This window comes from Triturus cristatus, chromosome 10 (assembly GCF_964204655.1).
Source record: "Triturus cristatus chromosome 10, aTriCri1.1, whole genome shotgun sequence".
In the NCBI taxonomy this organism is placed as follows: Eukaryota; Metazoa; Chordata; class Amphibia; order Caudata; family Salamandridae; genus Triturus; species Triturus cristatus.
The window spans coordinates 425,355,198-425,371,967 of NC_140593.1; the positions used below are offsets into that span (position 1 = coordinate 425,355,198).

At 45.5% G+C, this 16,770-nt stretch overlaps 1 long non-coding RNA gene across 1 annotated transcript in view; it reads right to left on the reverse strand.

The window, feature by feature from the left end:
- Positions 1 to 310: 310 nt before the first annotated feature.
- LOC146789560 (uncharacterized) overlaps positions 311 to 16,770 on the reverse strand; it is a 53,439-nt gene continuing 36,979 nt past the window's right edge. Inside the window, exons 3-4 of the long non-coding RNA XR_014970121.1 lie at positions 15,145 to 15,313; positions 311 to 4,881 (exon numbers count right to left, since the gene is read on the reverse strand). This is a non-coding gene — a long non-coding RNA (uncharacterized LOC146789560). The remainder of the gene's footprint in view (positions 4,882 to 15,144; positions 15,314 to 16,770) is intronic.

Consider the following 16,770-nt stretch of genomic DNA (forward strand, 5'->3'; position numbering starts at 1 on the left):
GTATCACCATGAAGTCCCTAGTAAAGTGCACTATGTGTGCTAGGGCTGGTGATGACAGATGCTACTAGTGGGTCTGCAGCGCTGATTGCGCCACCCACCTGTGTAGCCCTAAAACAGTGTCTCAGGCCTGCCGCCGCAGGCCTGCCTGCAGTCTCCGGACTGCCATGTCCTCCTGGCCAGTGTCCACACTGACCGGGCCTAACCCTTCCCTTTTCGTACACATCAGTCATCCCTATGGAAGGCCCAAGGTACCCCCCTGGGCAGGGTGCAGTGTATGTAGAAGGTAGAGCATGTACTAGTGCAGGTAACATGTTCTGGTAGTGAACACCGGCCATTTTGTGTGTTCACTACTGCAAGGTTATCTTGTTCCATAGGCTAACATGAGGGAGGCGGGTGCCAATGGCTATCCGCCTATCTTCTCATACGAACAAGATAACACATGAGTGTTTGATATCCCTGAGCTCAGCATTTAATAACACATCTTTTAGGAGAGATTGTTTTTAAATCCTGAGTTGGAGAACAGTACTTTTTAGAGAGTAGCTGTTCTCTTGTCTGACCCTTCTGTGTGCCTGGGCGCGCTTGTGGATTGACTGTCTGGTTTGAGAGTGACAGGGGCTGGGGATCCCCCGGGAGGTTGGCTGAGTCAGCCCTCTGCTGAATGGCGACAATCGCAAGGAGAGTGGAGGGAGGAGATAGCACCTGGGAGTGAATAGGGCTGTGCCTGCCTGCCACTCTGCTGGCTCCACCTCCTGCTGGGCGGCTGACGACCTTGCCCCTCGCTCTGAAAAGAATGTAGAAGCCAAGAAAACAAAGTGCTCCAGCAACACCCAGAACTGGATCAGACCGGGCTCAGGACCTACTTGCACAAAAACTTCAAAGACTTCTAGGGGTATAAGTACAAGACCCCTGACAACAGATTTTTAGATTCGACCATCGAGAGGAACCTCTGCTGAAAGACGGACCGCCGAAGAACCAAAGGAAGATTGCCGTGCTGTGTGCTCTAAAGGCTGACCTGTTCTGGCGTACAACTGAAGCTAAGGAGAAGAAGGGGTCCTGCTGTGTGCTGACCCAATCCACTTGACCAAACAAGACTTTGCTGTGTGCTGTGTCTTCAACTGAATCTCCAAGGGCCTGAGAAGAGCTGGCCTCCTGTTTCGCAACCCAGGGATAGAAAGGTTGCCAAGAACTCAAGACTCTGCTGTGTCCCACCTGCGCTGCTGTGTGCCGCAGGGACCGTGGACTGTTCTACCAAGCTTCTCAACATCTGCCTGTGAGGTGGGCTGGCTGCTCTCTGTCTTGCTGGAGAGTACCGCACCGAGCCGGGTCCGACACCGGTTGCCGCATCAAGAAGATCGACGTGCTCATCGGCACGTGCTTTGCCGCGACCCGGAGGCCTGAAGCAGATCGAGAGTCGTATTTCCCTGCTCCACGAAGCCGCGCTGTGAGTGGCTGACTCCGGTGACGTCGACATCGTCACTGGGGGCTCGTCGAGGGAGTTGTGGAATTCTTGCACCGAACAGCCCGAGGAGCGCTTGTACAACGAGCGCAGTGACACCGCCGGAGCAACGTAGCTGCCTAAAATATCGAGAGCCTACAAACGGATTCATTCTCAGTGAGTATCGAATCACTCAAGAGACTAGAGACTATCGTCTGACGATCCCGACCAACCAAGAAAGCGAATATTGTGTAAACCTGTGATGCTTGATTTCAACTGCGGAAGCTAGATAAAGATATATTATTTTTGATATAACTCACCTGTGTGGTCTAAGTTTGTGGTGTGTGGAGGGGGGATCATTGTGGTGTCTACGTGCAAATACCTTACACATTGCCTTGGGGATAAGCCTGTCTGCTCGAGCCAAGCTACCTAGAGGGTGAGCAGGGGTTATCTACCGTGTGTGTCCCTTTATCCTGACTAGAAGCAAGGGTCCCTATTTGGTCTAAGGTGTACACCTCTGCCAACTAGAGACCCCCAGATCTAACAATAAGCCATCAGGTCACTAAACTCAGGCAAGGCCCTAGGACCCAATGGTATACCCATTGAGTTGCACAAACTTAGACCCGACAAATTAGCCCATACCTCCAAGCTATGTTCGTGGAAAGCAGAGAGTTGGGAGTGCTACCAGTGGGTGGCCACTTTGATCGTCATTCACAAGGAGGGTAAACCAAAGACCGACTGCGCCTCCTATAGGCCGATTTCCCTGATCAACGCAGAACTCAAAATCCTAGCTAAACTCCTAGCAAACCGCCTAGTGAAGGTAATTGGCAGCCTGGTTCACCCTGATCAGTCAGGTTTTGTGCCACATCGAAACACCGCGTTAAACTTATGCAGGGTGCATGGGTTATTAGGGAGAGTAGCTACAATCCGAAGGGCAGCAATAATCGTGTCGTAATATGCGACCATGGCATTTGACACTATCGAATGGCCATATCTCTTTGCAGTCCTTGCTAAAATGGGGTTTGGACCGAGTTTCATTCAATTGGAGAGGCTCCTATACTCGGAGCCCGTGGCACAGGTCGTAGTTAATAATAAGATATCGACTGTGTTCAAGCTGAGTCAGGGGACCCGTTATGTATGTCCACTCTCCTCCCTCCTATTCGCCCTTGCCCTGGAGCCTCTGGCTGCATGGATCCGTAGGGACCTTGTCATACAAGGTCTGCGTTGGTCCTCCGAATGGGAAGATCGTATCTCTCTTTACACAGACAACATTCTGCTTGACCTAGCCTCCACAAAAGCATCATTAGTAAGTGTACTGGATATATTGGCAATATTCGGGAGATATTCTGGGTTTTCCATTAACTGGAGTAAGTTCTTCATCTACGTCCTAAAAGGAGATCCACCTACCCCACCACAGAGCTGCCCAATACAGATTAATACAATGGGCTTCAAATACCTAGGCATCTTTATTTCCTTAGATCACACACTCTGTTTTAACCGTAATTTTCTCCCTCCACTACAAAGGTTGAAACGAGACATAGCAAGCTGGAAAGTGCTTCCGCTTTCGCTGCTGGGCAAAGCAGCTCTCTTTAAAATGATGACGCTGCCCCGCCTTCTATATGCACTGCAGAACTCTCTAGACCTAGTTCCGGCATCATACTTCAAAGAAATTGAGGGCCTACAGAGAAATTTATTGTGGGACGGAAAACCTCGTATAGCATTAGCCAAACTAACTCTAAATTGGTATGATGGGGGATTTTCCTCCCAGATATAAAAAATAATACTGAGTGACACATCTCGCAGCGATTAATCAGGTCACCTACGGATGCCTGAATGATCCGGGATATGCCATGGATAGGTGGCTCCTATCGGGAGGGAATTATAACAGAGCACTCTATTCAAGACACCAGAAACAATCCTTAATTGGGCCAATTAAACACTCAGTCCAAATATGGCAGGCCATAAATAGGCCCCTGGGATGGGACCGAAAACTCACATTGGCAACCCCTTTATGGGACTCTGAGAGGTTGGGAAACCTGTGGAGGACAAAAGGATTCGATAAATGGGATCTCATCGGGATCTCACAAATCAGAGATGTATGGGTTAAAGGCGAAATGATAACGTTTGCCTCCTTGCAGCAACAACATGAACTAGCCGACTCAGAACGCTTCAGATACACCCAGATCCGCCATGCCCTCCAGTCCCATCTCCCAAAAGGCTCCCCCCCACCAGAAGCCTCGCCACTAAAGGATAGATTGCTAGATGGCTACCTGCCTGAGAAGGCCATCTCCCGGACATATAAAAAAATTAATTAATAACATGGCAGACCCTCTTCAGTCACTCAGAGAAAAATGGATACGTGATGGGATTGAGCTGGACGATGAAGAGTGGCAAGAAGCAGTGTCTTCCCCGAGAGAGGTGGCAATCCAGGCTAGACTGAGGTTAGTCCAACTCTAAATTCTTCATAGAGTCTACATTACAGGGCCCTGTTTGGTTTGCATGAGTATAGCAGAGGGAGGAGATTGCAGGCGACAATGTGGAAGAGAGGGCACATTCATGCACATAATATGGGAGTGCGACCACATACAAACATATTGGCGCAAAATACATGACATCCTTAGTGAAGTGCTCACTCTTGACCTGCGCCCAGAGGCTCGGAAATGCCTCCTGAATGTGTGGGAACCCACCGACCTCAATAATTATAACAAACAATGCGTCACACTGGGATTAATGTTAACAAAGAGAAATATTGCACAACTCTGGGGAGCCTTGCAACTGCCTAGAGTAGAGGCCTGGAAAGAAGACCTAGATTGGTGCATGTTTAGTGAAAAGACAGTTTATGTAGGTCTGGGCTGCCCCAGAAAGTGGGCCCGGATATGGAGCCCTTCGAATGGTTACTGAGGGAACATCTGCAACCCACCATAATGCACTAACTCGGATGAGTCCTCAACCCCATAAAATGTCTATACAATGTACTGTTGCACAATTCTATATGATAATGTATTTACTGAAAGAAAGTGTAATTTGTCTCCTCTGTATGGTATACTGCTTGTCGATGAATACGTTCAATAAAAAGAAATATAAAAAAAACAATACACATCTTTTTGTAAGAGTCTTTCATGCCGCTGGTGTTGCAGTTGTGTTCGTAGATGACAAAACGATCCCCACCCTCTTCTTGGATATTCAGTGGGAACAAGACGCTATCCTCTTGTTGGCTGTTCAGTGCCGAGGGGGTGCAGTGTCGACCCTGATGTCGCTCCAATGTATCCATGCTTTCCTTTCAGCAATTTGGACAGATGTTGGCAAGGAGTCTGTGACTTTAAAGGGTCCTTCAAACTTTGGGTCCTTCCAACCAGCGAACACATTTCGGGACAAAAATGTGTGTGCCGGGAGGGATGAGTGGGAACTCAGGATCAATGGTGGCCCTTCTCCTTCCACTTGGATATCTGAGTAGAAAGAAACTGCACAGGTCATGTTAATTCACCCAGATACACATACATTTCAGCTTTCACAATTTCAGAAGAACTTTCAGTATCAGTTTTGGGTGTAGTTGCTGGGACCAAGACATTTATTGATCATCTAATGACAAGCTGATGGGGGGGGGGGGGTTAGGCGGTGGTCAGAACTTGGAATATTTTGGAGTGCAAATAGGGCAAACGGTAGGCAATAAAGCCATTTTTTGCAGAGTGTGCCACTTATCTTGCTTATTTTATTTTTAAGCAGACTGTTCAGGCGTTCACAGATGCTATTGCTTTGAGGGTGGTATGCTGATGCTAATTTGTGTTTAAGGTAGGAGAAAATGGCGTTAGGCAAATGGCTGCTGTTGTCTGACTGGATCGCGTCTGGTAGGCCCCAACCTGAAATGACCTCTCAGAGCATGAAATTGGCTCCTGCTTTAGCATCACAGTGTACACATGGTCCAGCTTCGATCCAACGAGAGAATGGACACACCACTACAATGAGGTATTGGTAGTTTTGGAATCTGTCAATCATATCGACAAAGTCGATGTGGAGTTCTTTAAAAGACCCTTGTGGCTTTGGAATAGTAGAGGCAACTGTTTTCATAGTGGAGTTTGGCAAGTATTGTTGGCAAATGAGGCACATTTTAACAAAACGTTGGATCAATCCATGGGTATTTGGGACAAACCAGTCCTTTTGTATGGTGATAGAGATATTATCTCATAAAGCATGTGTGGGAAAATGTAGCTGGTCTGGTGCTACTTGACGTAGGGCTTGTGGCATGACAGATTTTCTTATTACAGTATGTCTATAGATAAAATCTGAGGGATCTAGTTGACCTCCCCTCTTCTACCATAATTCTTTCTCTTGATCTGGTGCAGTTTCCTAAATTTCCCTAAGGTGTAAGCATGCAGCGTTATCATATGGCTCTGTGTGGTCAATGGTATGGGTTAATGAACAGTCAGGCATGTCTTTCTTTCCACATTCTTTACTCTGTTGTGCTGTTGAATGCACATTTTTTGGCAAGCAGGATAGGGACATGCTGACATTCTGGTAGTGCCGCAGGTGGGGGTCCCCTGGCAGCAGCTTTCGCTGCCCAGTCTGCCGGAGCATTGCCTCTGGATACAAAATCTTGGCCGATGGTATGGGCTGCACATTTGACTAGAGCTACCTCAGCTAGCAGGGTTAGTGCATCAATTAGTTCTTCAAGTAAGTGTCTGTTCATGACAGGTGGGCCATCTGATTTTATAAAGCCTCGCCTTCTTCAAGGTAGGATGCTGGAGTGATTTATTGTTGTGACATATGCAGAATCTGAGTAAATAGTGATGTGTTCACCTGTCTCACATTTTCAAGGCAGTAATCAGTGCCACTAATTCTGCTGCTTGCACTAAGTAGTGTGAGGGTAATGAATTCTCCTGTACAATATCTAGGGAATCTGAGGAATCATTTTGCCGTGCCCTAACTGCTGCAGCTCCTGTGTACCTGATCCCTGTTTCTTGATCAATTGTAGAGGAACCATCAACAAAGTATATTGTACTGTCTGGCAGTGGGTCCTCTGATGCCATCCCTGACTCATCTGGTGAGTCTGTAGCACAATCAGGGCACTCATCATCTGTGGTGGCAATGTGGTGGGCGAAGAATATTGCTGGGTTTACAGTGTGGCACTTAACAACCTTCAGTGACGGCAATGAAAGTATTACTTTGTAGCCTGATACTCTCTGTTTGGTAAAAGTGGTATTAACCTTTTGTATTATTGCAAACACAGCATGCTCAGTGTATAGGGTCAAAGGGGTACACATGACAATGGGGTGCTTTTCTCAAAAGCAAATTTTGCAGTGGACAGGGCTTGTTCGCAAGGGTTGTGTCCTTCCATTGCAGAATCTAGCATGCCACTGAAGTAAGAAATGGGTTTATGGCCCATGGGGTATTTCTGGGTGAGGACTGCTGTCATGACTTGGCTGTCGCAGTGAGGGAACAAGTAAAACATTTTAGCGTAGTCAGGGGACCATAATACTGGTGCATTTGTTATTTCATTTTTTAGCTGTGCAAAAGCTGTCCTCATTTCAGGTGTCCAATTTAGCTTAAAATGCCTACCCTGGTGGAGAAATCAAAGACCCATGACCCATTAACGGACATAGTTGACTAAACCAAAACATTTCTGCATTTCTTTCACTGTTTGTGTTTCAGGTGTGCGTTTAATCATCTCAACTCGATCTGGGGTAACTAATCTACCCGAGGCTGAGAGCAATTGGCCAAGATAGTGCACTTCATCCTGACAGTACTGAAGCTTCCCTTTGTCTACTTTGTATCCTCTGTGTGCTAAGGTGGTCAACATGGCAATGGTGTCCTTTCTGCATTGTTGTTTTGTGGGACTGCAAATCAGAATGTCGTTGACATCTTGTAATGGTGCTGTCACATTGAAAGTTAGACAAATCAGCTTTCACTATTCTGTTAAAGACACTTGAGGACTCACAATACCCCTGGGGTAAACTGGAATAAAACATCTGGGTACCGCAAACACTGACAGCTGTTAGGTAATGGCTGTCTGGATGAAGTGGAACCCTAATGAAGGAATTCTTCAGGTCAATGACAGAGAAGTATTTAGTGTCAGAGGGGATGTTTGTGAGAATTACTGATGGGTCTGGGGCTATCAGGAATTCTGGTATGACAATGTTATTAAGGGTAACCCCAGGTGGAGCAGGCATAGTGCCTCTACGCAAAGTTCCACAGAGTTGGAAAGAAACTCCATGGAACTCCGCTCCGCTCCCTCCCCCTCCCAAAATAATTATAAAGTAAGAAAAAAGGCACTTAGCTGCTGTGGCTGCCTCCCCCTCACCATGTGCATGCGCACTCACAAGACGTACAACGTAGAGTTTTTCAGAGACGAAGGATGGAGAGGAGGAGGAAGGAGAGTGGCCATGGCAAGGAGTAGGCAGCCACGGCAGGTAAGTTCCTTTTTTCTTACTTTATAATTACTTTGGGAGGGTTGAGGGGCGGCTAACTACGCTCCACCAAAGAGTCGCAGTTTTGCCTAAACTCCGCGTTTGCAACGGAACGCAGAGTATGCAAAACTACGTAAACTATGCTGGCGTAGCGTAGTTACCCGCCCGGGCATGTTGAGTTTTGCCATCAGGTCACGTCCCAGGAGATTAACTGGAGAACGTAGTGAGTAGTGCAGTCTTCGCTCTATATGGTGACCTCCTATCTCTATTGGTACTGACTTGGTGAAAGGGACCCTAGCTATTGCACCAGAGAATCCCTGTGTGTCCGCTATCTGATCTGAAATGGGCAGTGTTCCTCCTGTAATACAGGAGAAGGTAGCACCTGTGTCAATAAGAAAACTGTAAAGTTTGTTGTTTATAGTGAAAAAAACAATCGGGTCCCCCTCAACATTGGTCATTCGCGACAAAACTGGGCACACAAGAGTTGTTTGTGGGCTGTCCTAACAACTATGCCCTCTTGTTTGGTATTGCTGAATGGTTCCTTGCGCAAATGTGCTGTTGGAAGGAATCACGGTTCCCTCTTGAGGTGCAAGTTGTTGTGATGTCATTTGAAATGTTGGTGCTTGGGGCATCATCTGGTACATGGTTGTCTGTTGTTGTATAGGTGCCTGCACTTGCTGTATAGGTTCCTGCATTTGAGATACTGCGGTTACCTGGAGGTGTGGCACTGTTAGCTGCATGGGTGGTTGTTGTATTGGAGGCAAGTAGGAGTAAATTATTTGGGCTGAATTGCTTGGGTTGTGGAGGCTAGGCATTGTTATGTTGTGGTGGTCCTGTAACTGTTGCCCTTCCCTCATTCCGCATCCTGATGTGACAGGACTTTTGACAGTGTATCCAGGTTTCTGACAATAGTAGCATATTAAAGGCCCTAATTGCTCTCTGGCCCTTGTTTGTCCAAGTCCTCCTCTCCTGCCCTGCATGCCTGCGTTTCTTGCCCTGTTTGGCTATCTGTTGTTGTATGGCTGTTGTGGCTGATTGTTGTAGCGGGGCTGTAGCTGCATGTGAGGTGCAACACTCTGTTTGTTCCTTGCTAATGCATTCAGTGCAGTTTGGAAAAACCCTACAACAGCAGTCATCTGATTGACTGGTGCTACGAGCATGACTGTGTCTGGTGTGTCTTTTTTCTTATTAAGCTTCTACTGGACTAGCCTGGCAGCTGCTTTTTCAATTGCTACCAGACTGTTCCTATCCTTCTCTTACTTTTTATACAGAAATGGCTTCGAATCTCAGGCCATGATTTGCTTTCCATGGTGACTATGCCATCTAGCTTCTCCTGCACCCCTATGGGCAATACTTTCTTTGCTGTGTGATAGGAGAACTTAGAGTTCCCTCCTGTTGCATTGTATTTCTCCCCCTAATTCTTGATGAAATTTTTCCTTCAATCGTGAGATGTATTGTGCTGGATCCTCATTAGGTTGCATTGTCTGTGACATGACGGACCCGATGTCTGGGCTATCAGGGAATTTGCGGGGTAACTGTAACCATATGTTGGTGCGTATCTTGTTAAACAGAGCATCATCATATTTTGTTTCAGTTAGTGTTAGTTGTGGTAGTCCTACTTTTAATATGTCTTCTGCTTCTTCTCCCATAAGGGAGGTGAGCAGGCTTTTAATGTCATCTACCCTTAGGGTGATATCAGCTGTATGTTATTCTAAGGCTGTTATCCATTTACCAGCACCCTCTGTTTGTGGCGGGAGTTGTTTTTTTAAGGTTATATTTTTCCATTTGGGTCCATGGGAAATGTTGAGGGGCAGCGTTTGGACGTTTGAACAGTAGGGGCATCTGGTGTCTCATTGGGATATTTGGTGTCGTGTGAGGTTGAATTGAGTAGAATACTTCTGCCAGACCTTTAAGCTTGCCCTCATGTAAGGGTAGTCCCAAACTTCATCTCCGTCCCCATGTAAGATACATACTTCTGCTGTTGCCACGTTCTGCGGATCAAATGATCCATCTCACAGCCATGGAATCACCTGCGGTGCAAGACTTTCCATCCAACCCGCCAAATCATCAGTGAATGGGTAGACTTGGAAGTCAGAGTCCTCCCCACGTATGACTATTTCATTGGGGGTTATGTCTTTGTTTTGTAATGCATTTTGTTTACTGAGCCTTATGTTCTGTAATTTTGCTGCCTAGTGGAATGTACCAGGGCAGTCCAAGAAACATCATAAGACATGTGTTCGGGTGAGGGTCACCCATGTGTTCCCAGAATTGCTAGTCGCTCTGCTTCAGTTTTCATTTGTCTATTAATAGTGGAATCAGTCTGGTTGGGGTGAACCCTCACAGAAGTGCCATGTAGGATGTCATACGCAGACTCAGATGGTGGGTCTACGTGTTGTGTCATAGTTGATGCTACTGCCTGTGAAGGTGCTGGAGGGTCTAAGAGCGTGCCGTGGTCGGAGGGGTAGTCATGGTCAGTTGCAGTGACTGCAAGGGGCACACCTGAAGTGGTTACATTGTGGTTTTGCGATAATCCTTCAGAAAATCTCTGGCTTGGAAAGTGTGGTGGGGGTGCATGTGTAGGGGTGCAGGCATTATCCCTACTTGACAGGTCACCTACCCTATTAAGCAGGTTGGTAAGCATTTCAGTCACTTGTTCTACCTTTGTTGATAGATGGTGGAGACAGCTGAGGTAGTCACCTGGAATGGGTGACTGCATTTCTCGCGATATGTCATTCTTAAAGTAGTCGATGAGAAGGCTGTCAGTACTTTTGCTTAAGTTAGCAGTGTGTCTCCACTTGTTCATGTTTGAGAGGGCAGATGGGCCTGGAAATTCATTTTCCCAGTTCCCAGATCGCGGGGGTGTAGCCGGGCAGTCCAGGAAGACTGCCCTGCCTTCGTGCTGAGACGAGGTAGTGCATAGTGGCAACTGTTCATGGGTGTTGCAGCGTTGGCTCAGGAGATGTTGCTGTTGGGAGTCAGAGCATGAGCTGTGGGTCATTGCGTGTGATATCTGGGAGGTGGTGTCACAGTCTTCATCTTCATCTGGTTTTTTTCCAACATTAGTTTGTGGTGGTGTAAGTTTCAACGCGAACTGTGCATCAATTAGATCTGCTATCCCTTGTGCTACAGTGTCTATCATTGGCCTCAGATTGCTAACTTGTTGTGGTGCACGCTAAGGGTCTGATATGTTTTGATTTATTGAGTGATGTGGTGGAAGACAGTCTTCTGGTATATCATGGTAGCCAGCACCTGGCATGTCATTGGAAGTTGTATTTAGGTCTGAGAGAGTAGGATTACATGGTATTCAGTTCAGACCGTGGGCACACTTAGTGGTGCTGTAGATGGCTGGGTATTAACTTTAAAAGATGGGCCTTAATGCTAGGGTACCTTTGCGCTTTTTAAGCATGCTGCCTGTGTATTTAGCCAGTAGGAAAGTGGCAGCATGACCTAGTGTAGTATGGTCAAAGGTGCATTCAGGTGGCCCCAAGGGTATATTAAATTGCTTGTGTATTTGTGTAGCTCCCTGCAGTGTTTAATAATTCACTGTACTTGCCCTGTAAAGATCTTCAGCACATGTTGGAGCGGAGTAGCAATAGTGACCTCTATTTTATAGGGCCATTGTGTGTAGCTGGGAAATGAAGGCAGGGCTATTGTTAACCTTATGTAGTGTTCCTGTCTGGTGTCAATGCCTAAAACCTGAAATACAGTTAGGAGGATGGTGCTTAAAGGAATGAAGAAGGTTCTCCTTTGGAAAAGCCTACAACATGGCCGTTAATGAGGTTTGCAACAATCTGCGGCATTAGGGACTCTCCTGATGTCGCATTCCTTCCCTAGTCAGACTCTTTATTTGCTATGCACTGCGTCTTGTTCTGCAGGTGACATGAGAGGGCGTAAGTGGAGATGGTAATCAGGTTTCCTGGGTAGACGCATTCTAACTCTGAGGCAGGCAATGGCTCTTCTACTTGTCCCAGACCCCCGTGTCTGGTGAGTTGGACCCCGGGATCCTTCTTATTCTACAGTGTTGTTGCAGTGAAATGAATAAACGAGTGTATTTTGGGAGCTTGTGGATGTGCTGTCTAAGTGGTGAGCCTCCTCTACCGATCCCAACCGGGAGCAAGATCCTGTGGGAGAGTCCCATCGATTTTGTGACTCAGTTAAGGAAATAGGGGAATATGAGAAGTCTCCAGCAGTTAAGGGACCCACTGAGCTAGGCTGTTAAGGTGTCAGATCGACCTTCTCTGTCTTTTCTCAATAACACAGGAGCAGAACGTTGCCTAGTTCCAAATTCCCCACTCAGCACGTTCCTGTGAGATATTGTAATTCTCCACAGGTAAGTACCCAGGGGGGAAAGGGGATTGGAACAGCGAAGAGACAGCCTGGTAGGTTCTGCTTCATCAAGCTGTAACAATGCATACATTCAATAACCCATCTGAATGTGACTTAACTTACTGTATCTTTAATAAGGATAACTTATCTTACCAAAATCAACCTAAGGCCAAACCTCTCTTTTAACTTCTCAGTTTGTGTGATGTAGTCCTGGAAGACTCTGGCTCTGTGTTAACTCTCTCCTTCTCTTCCTACAGGTACTGCAGAGTTTCTTCAGGAGTACTTGAAGATTCAAGAAACACAAGGTAAGTTTTCATATATTAAGTGTTGCCATCTTTAAAATGAAATGGGTTTAATGGAACTCACAGGAACATAGAGCTTCTGACTTGTGTAAAGCTTCTGCAACATACATTTCTAATTATCTTGCTTTACACTTGACTAAATCTATTTCAAGTCAGTGAAGGATTTCACCAGTCAGTCTTTAGAGATTACGGTATTTCTACTAGTCGATATGGCTAGAACTGCGTGATAATTGTTACACGCTAGTTCGTTACCCAACCAGAATATTGTCTGTGATTTCTGAGACACTATGAAAGACTTAAGCCTTTGTGCCCATAGCAGAAACACTACTCGCATGTAGAGCTCTGAAAAGTGAGAGACGCTTTTCACTGAAAACTGGGAACCAGAACCTGGGAATGCTAACTCCTACACATGCGCAATTACAATTCAGCTTCGGTATGCACTGTAAACGGACACCACCTTACTCTGAGGACTTCTGTCAACCGACGGTGCTAAACCCTACAGGTACGATGCTTCTACATTATCTATCTTTCTGACGACAGTCAGGAAGCTGCTCTCTCGGTCAAAACCTTGGTGAAGTGCGCCTTAGAATGTTGGCGAGCGCGCTTCACCTTCTTCTGGAATTTCTTAGAAAAGGCTAGACTGCTGACCCACGAATGTGTTGGTGGCCATGTTGGAAGTCCAGCAGCGCCAGCACATTCTCCAGCTGGGGGCAAAATGATTTCTCCTCTTTCTTCTGAAAGGGTGCAGTGCACAAATTGTAACGGTAGCAGGGTCACGCGGTGGACACCTCCCGTGAATCCTGACATAAGGTGTGGGCGAGAAAAGTTATGGGCAGGTAGAGTCTGGTGATACTGAATTTTCTCTGAGGTGCATGTGGTCAGCGCAATACACTGGGACCCCTGACAGGCTGAGAAATGAAACACTCACCGCTTGAGTTGTTAATATGTCTATTCCTAAAATGTCCCAGGCTATTGACAGAATATCACGTTGATGTTGTGGAAATTTGTATTAGCGTGTCTGTTTGATTATTGAGGAAGGCAACAGATCTGTTGGGCAATATGTGCAGAATTACCTCCATCCTGTCTGTACTTCCCTCACTACCCATACAAAATTGTCATTAGTGCAGTTTTACTTGCCTTAAATTACAGTGAAGTATTATAGAGAAGTGAATGTGGCTGTATTCAAAGGTGCAGCATTTATTTGAGCGGATTTATGCCAAAAGGGCTTTATTTTATTCACAGTCTAACGTGCCAACCGTTGAGTCTGTTTTAATGTTTGTCTAGAGGGCTTTTTAAAAGGAAATGGATATTTAAGTTAATGGCTGAAGACATTCTGATATTTTATATTTAGGATGTTTATCAAGGCTTAGTGGGTGAAATGACAATGGGTATTTTAGGCTTTTTTTCACAGTATTATTTACCATGAAGGTAGGGTCCCCAAATCACTTTGAGAATGAACAGGCAAAACAATGGATCACACACATATAAACAGAATGCAGTACTCCAACATTTACACACAATTCATACACATTTTAGTCCTGGAATATATCTCGCTAATTTATAACAAGAGAATCTGAACATAAATAGTGCAATGCTGTGTCAATGTTAAAGTCACTGACTGCAAGTGGAGACACAATACAGTGACTTAAAAATGTGGAGAGAGAAAAACCATGGGCTACCCAAAGAGAAAGACAGCAACTGATTTAGAAAGATGGTAACTTATTAAAAAACTGTTATTTTCAACTTACGCAATGGAAGTTATTTTCAGAGGCAGAATAAAAAAAATGAATTCATACGTTTATGACGAATCAAAGAATAGCAGTAAGTAGCTTTCTCTTGAACTTAAGAAACAGGAAACCAGAATCCACCTTGCCTTCTCGGGCAAGGGAAGCATCAAACCTGTAGCACTTCCTCTTATTCAACTACAAAGATGGAAAAGTTGCAAGATAATGCGAAATGCGACAAGCTAGTGGATGCGCCCCGTTCCCTGTGCCGTTTCTTTGGACAGGTAAAGAGCTCTGGTATTTTAACACGTTACATTTGCAAAATCTGATTGGCACAGAACCGTGTGCCCTTCCCTCCCCTCCCTGTCATCCTATATTGGACAGGTAATTGTACACCTGCAAATGCTTAGTGGCAGAGTGCTATGTGCCCTCCCTTCTCTGTCACCCTATAATAGCCAGGTAATTGTACACCTGCAAAAGCTGAGTGTCACAGTGCTATGGGCCCTCCTTATCCTGTTGTTAACTATTTAGACAGACGTATGAATCCTCACATCATTTACTTTAATGAACACTGGCGTGCCCCGTTGCATGAGCTACTTTCCCTGCCTACTGGTATGCCCTGCCTTATGGAAAGTCTTAGGTAGGTGATCCCTTTCTCTTTGAGAAAGGCAATATGAAGAGAAATACAAAAAATGCTGAAGCACTAGGTTCAATCTTGCAAGCCGGACCCAAAAACCCCAAACACCAAACCTCAACCTCGAGGTGACAGAAGTCCTAAAGCAAGACCTGGCTCGGTGTCTGCTTGTATATGTTTGAAAGAGGGAATTTGGATGTGGCAAGGTGACAGTCTGAATGAGGACGGGGGCAGGAGTGTGATTCCCACAGGTCAACTGAACCCGAGACTCAGGCACCCCGGGGGCAATGAAAAGAAGAAAATAAAAAGCTCTTTGACTTACCCATGTGTATCTGGGGGCTTAGACAGAGAGAGCTGGAGAGCTACTGACTGCCCGCAGGGGGAAGCCCCACTCTCTAGAGACTGGAGATTCTTATGCGCATCCCTTTGTGGCCGCCAAATGTTAGAGAGTGTTTTTTTCATCAAGCAGGAACCAAGGTTTAATGTGTTATCTGAAATAACAAGATACACTCTGAGAAGCATGAATCAAGTCAGGAGTGGTACTCTATTAAGACAAGGTAGTGACAAGTGTCAGAGGCACATCTTTAATTAAGAGTAAAAAACATGCAATCTAGCAAAAATCAAATCACGGTAATTCAGAGAAAGAGAGAGAGAGAGAAATTAAATAGCAAAATGTAACAAGACTGTATAACATTATCTAATAATGAAATGTCAATAAATCAACCAACTAGAATGAAGCATCTCTTCGTTAAAGACTCAATGAGTTGGTCAGTTGCCAGTCCTTTTATACAGTTTTAATGAGGAACTGGTGACCGCAAAATCAGAACATTAGCAGATATTTGACAGCAGAACATAATAAAAGCTGGACAATTTATAGAAAACAATTGATGGCACTTCTTGGAAAATAAGAAATGCAGAAGTCACAAAAAGTACAAACGTTTATCAAAGGTTATAATTATAAGTTATGTTGAGGTATGTAGCTGTCTTAGTTTCAAATGCTAGCAAAACATCAGGTGCGAAGTTGCGGTTAGCCTCCAACTCTGCTCTTAGCCCATCTTGTTCTTCTAGATGACAGATGCATCCTGTTCATCTCTTCGTGGTCTCAATTTACAGTAGGATGTGAGCACAGAGCACAGGGACTCGGGGACTTGCTACTTGGGTTGAATACTGAAATCTAGTGATGCTTTTTGGCCATTTAGACAAACTGCAGGTGTCTTAAAAAAAATCTTATTGTTTTTAGTGGTCAAGGCTACATGTAGAGACATCTACACAGGGTTGAATGTTGTTACAACGCATTCCGTTGCAAAGCATGCCTTTACCACGCATGCGTTACAACGGAATGCTTTTTCAATGCATAACCTTTACCACAAATATTCCTTTACCACTCATACCTTCACAACGATTTTCGTTGTAAATTTATGCATGGTAAGGGCATACTCTTGGTAAAGGTTATATATACCCCTTCCCTGTACCCTTACGTGACCCCCAGCCCCCAATCCTTCTTATATTTACCCCTGCCCTTAACCCTCAATCCTTTTATATATATATATTTTTTAAACTAAAATTCCCCTTACCTCTTCACGTCGTCTCCTCTCCATCTTCCGTGGTGACGTCGTACGTCGTAAAGAGGAAGCGGAAGTTTCTTTCCGTTTCCTCTGAAATGACTCCGATTGCCTGCACTTCTCGACGTGACATCAGGTGAGTTTTTTTTGGGGGGGAGACCCCCAAAGCCCCCTTTTTTCCCACTCTTCTTTTTTGGGGGGGTAGACCCCACAAGCCCCCTTTTTCTAATTTTAGCCTTTACCACACATGCCTTTACTACGTATCTCGTAGTAAAGGTATGCGTGGTAAAGGCGTTCGTGGTAACCACACATGCGTTGTAATGCATGCGTGGTTAAGGTTTGCGTGGAAACGGCCGCGTTGTAGTGGCCGTTTCCCTCTACATAGA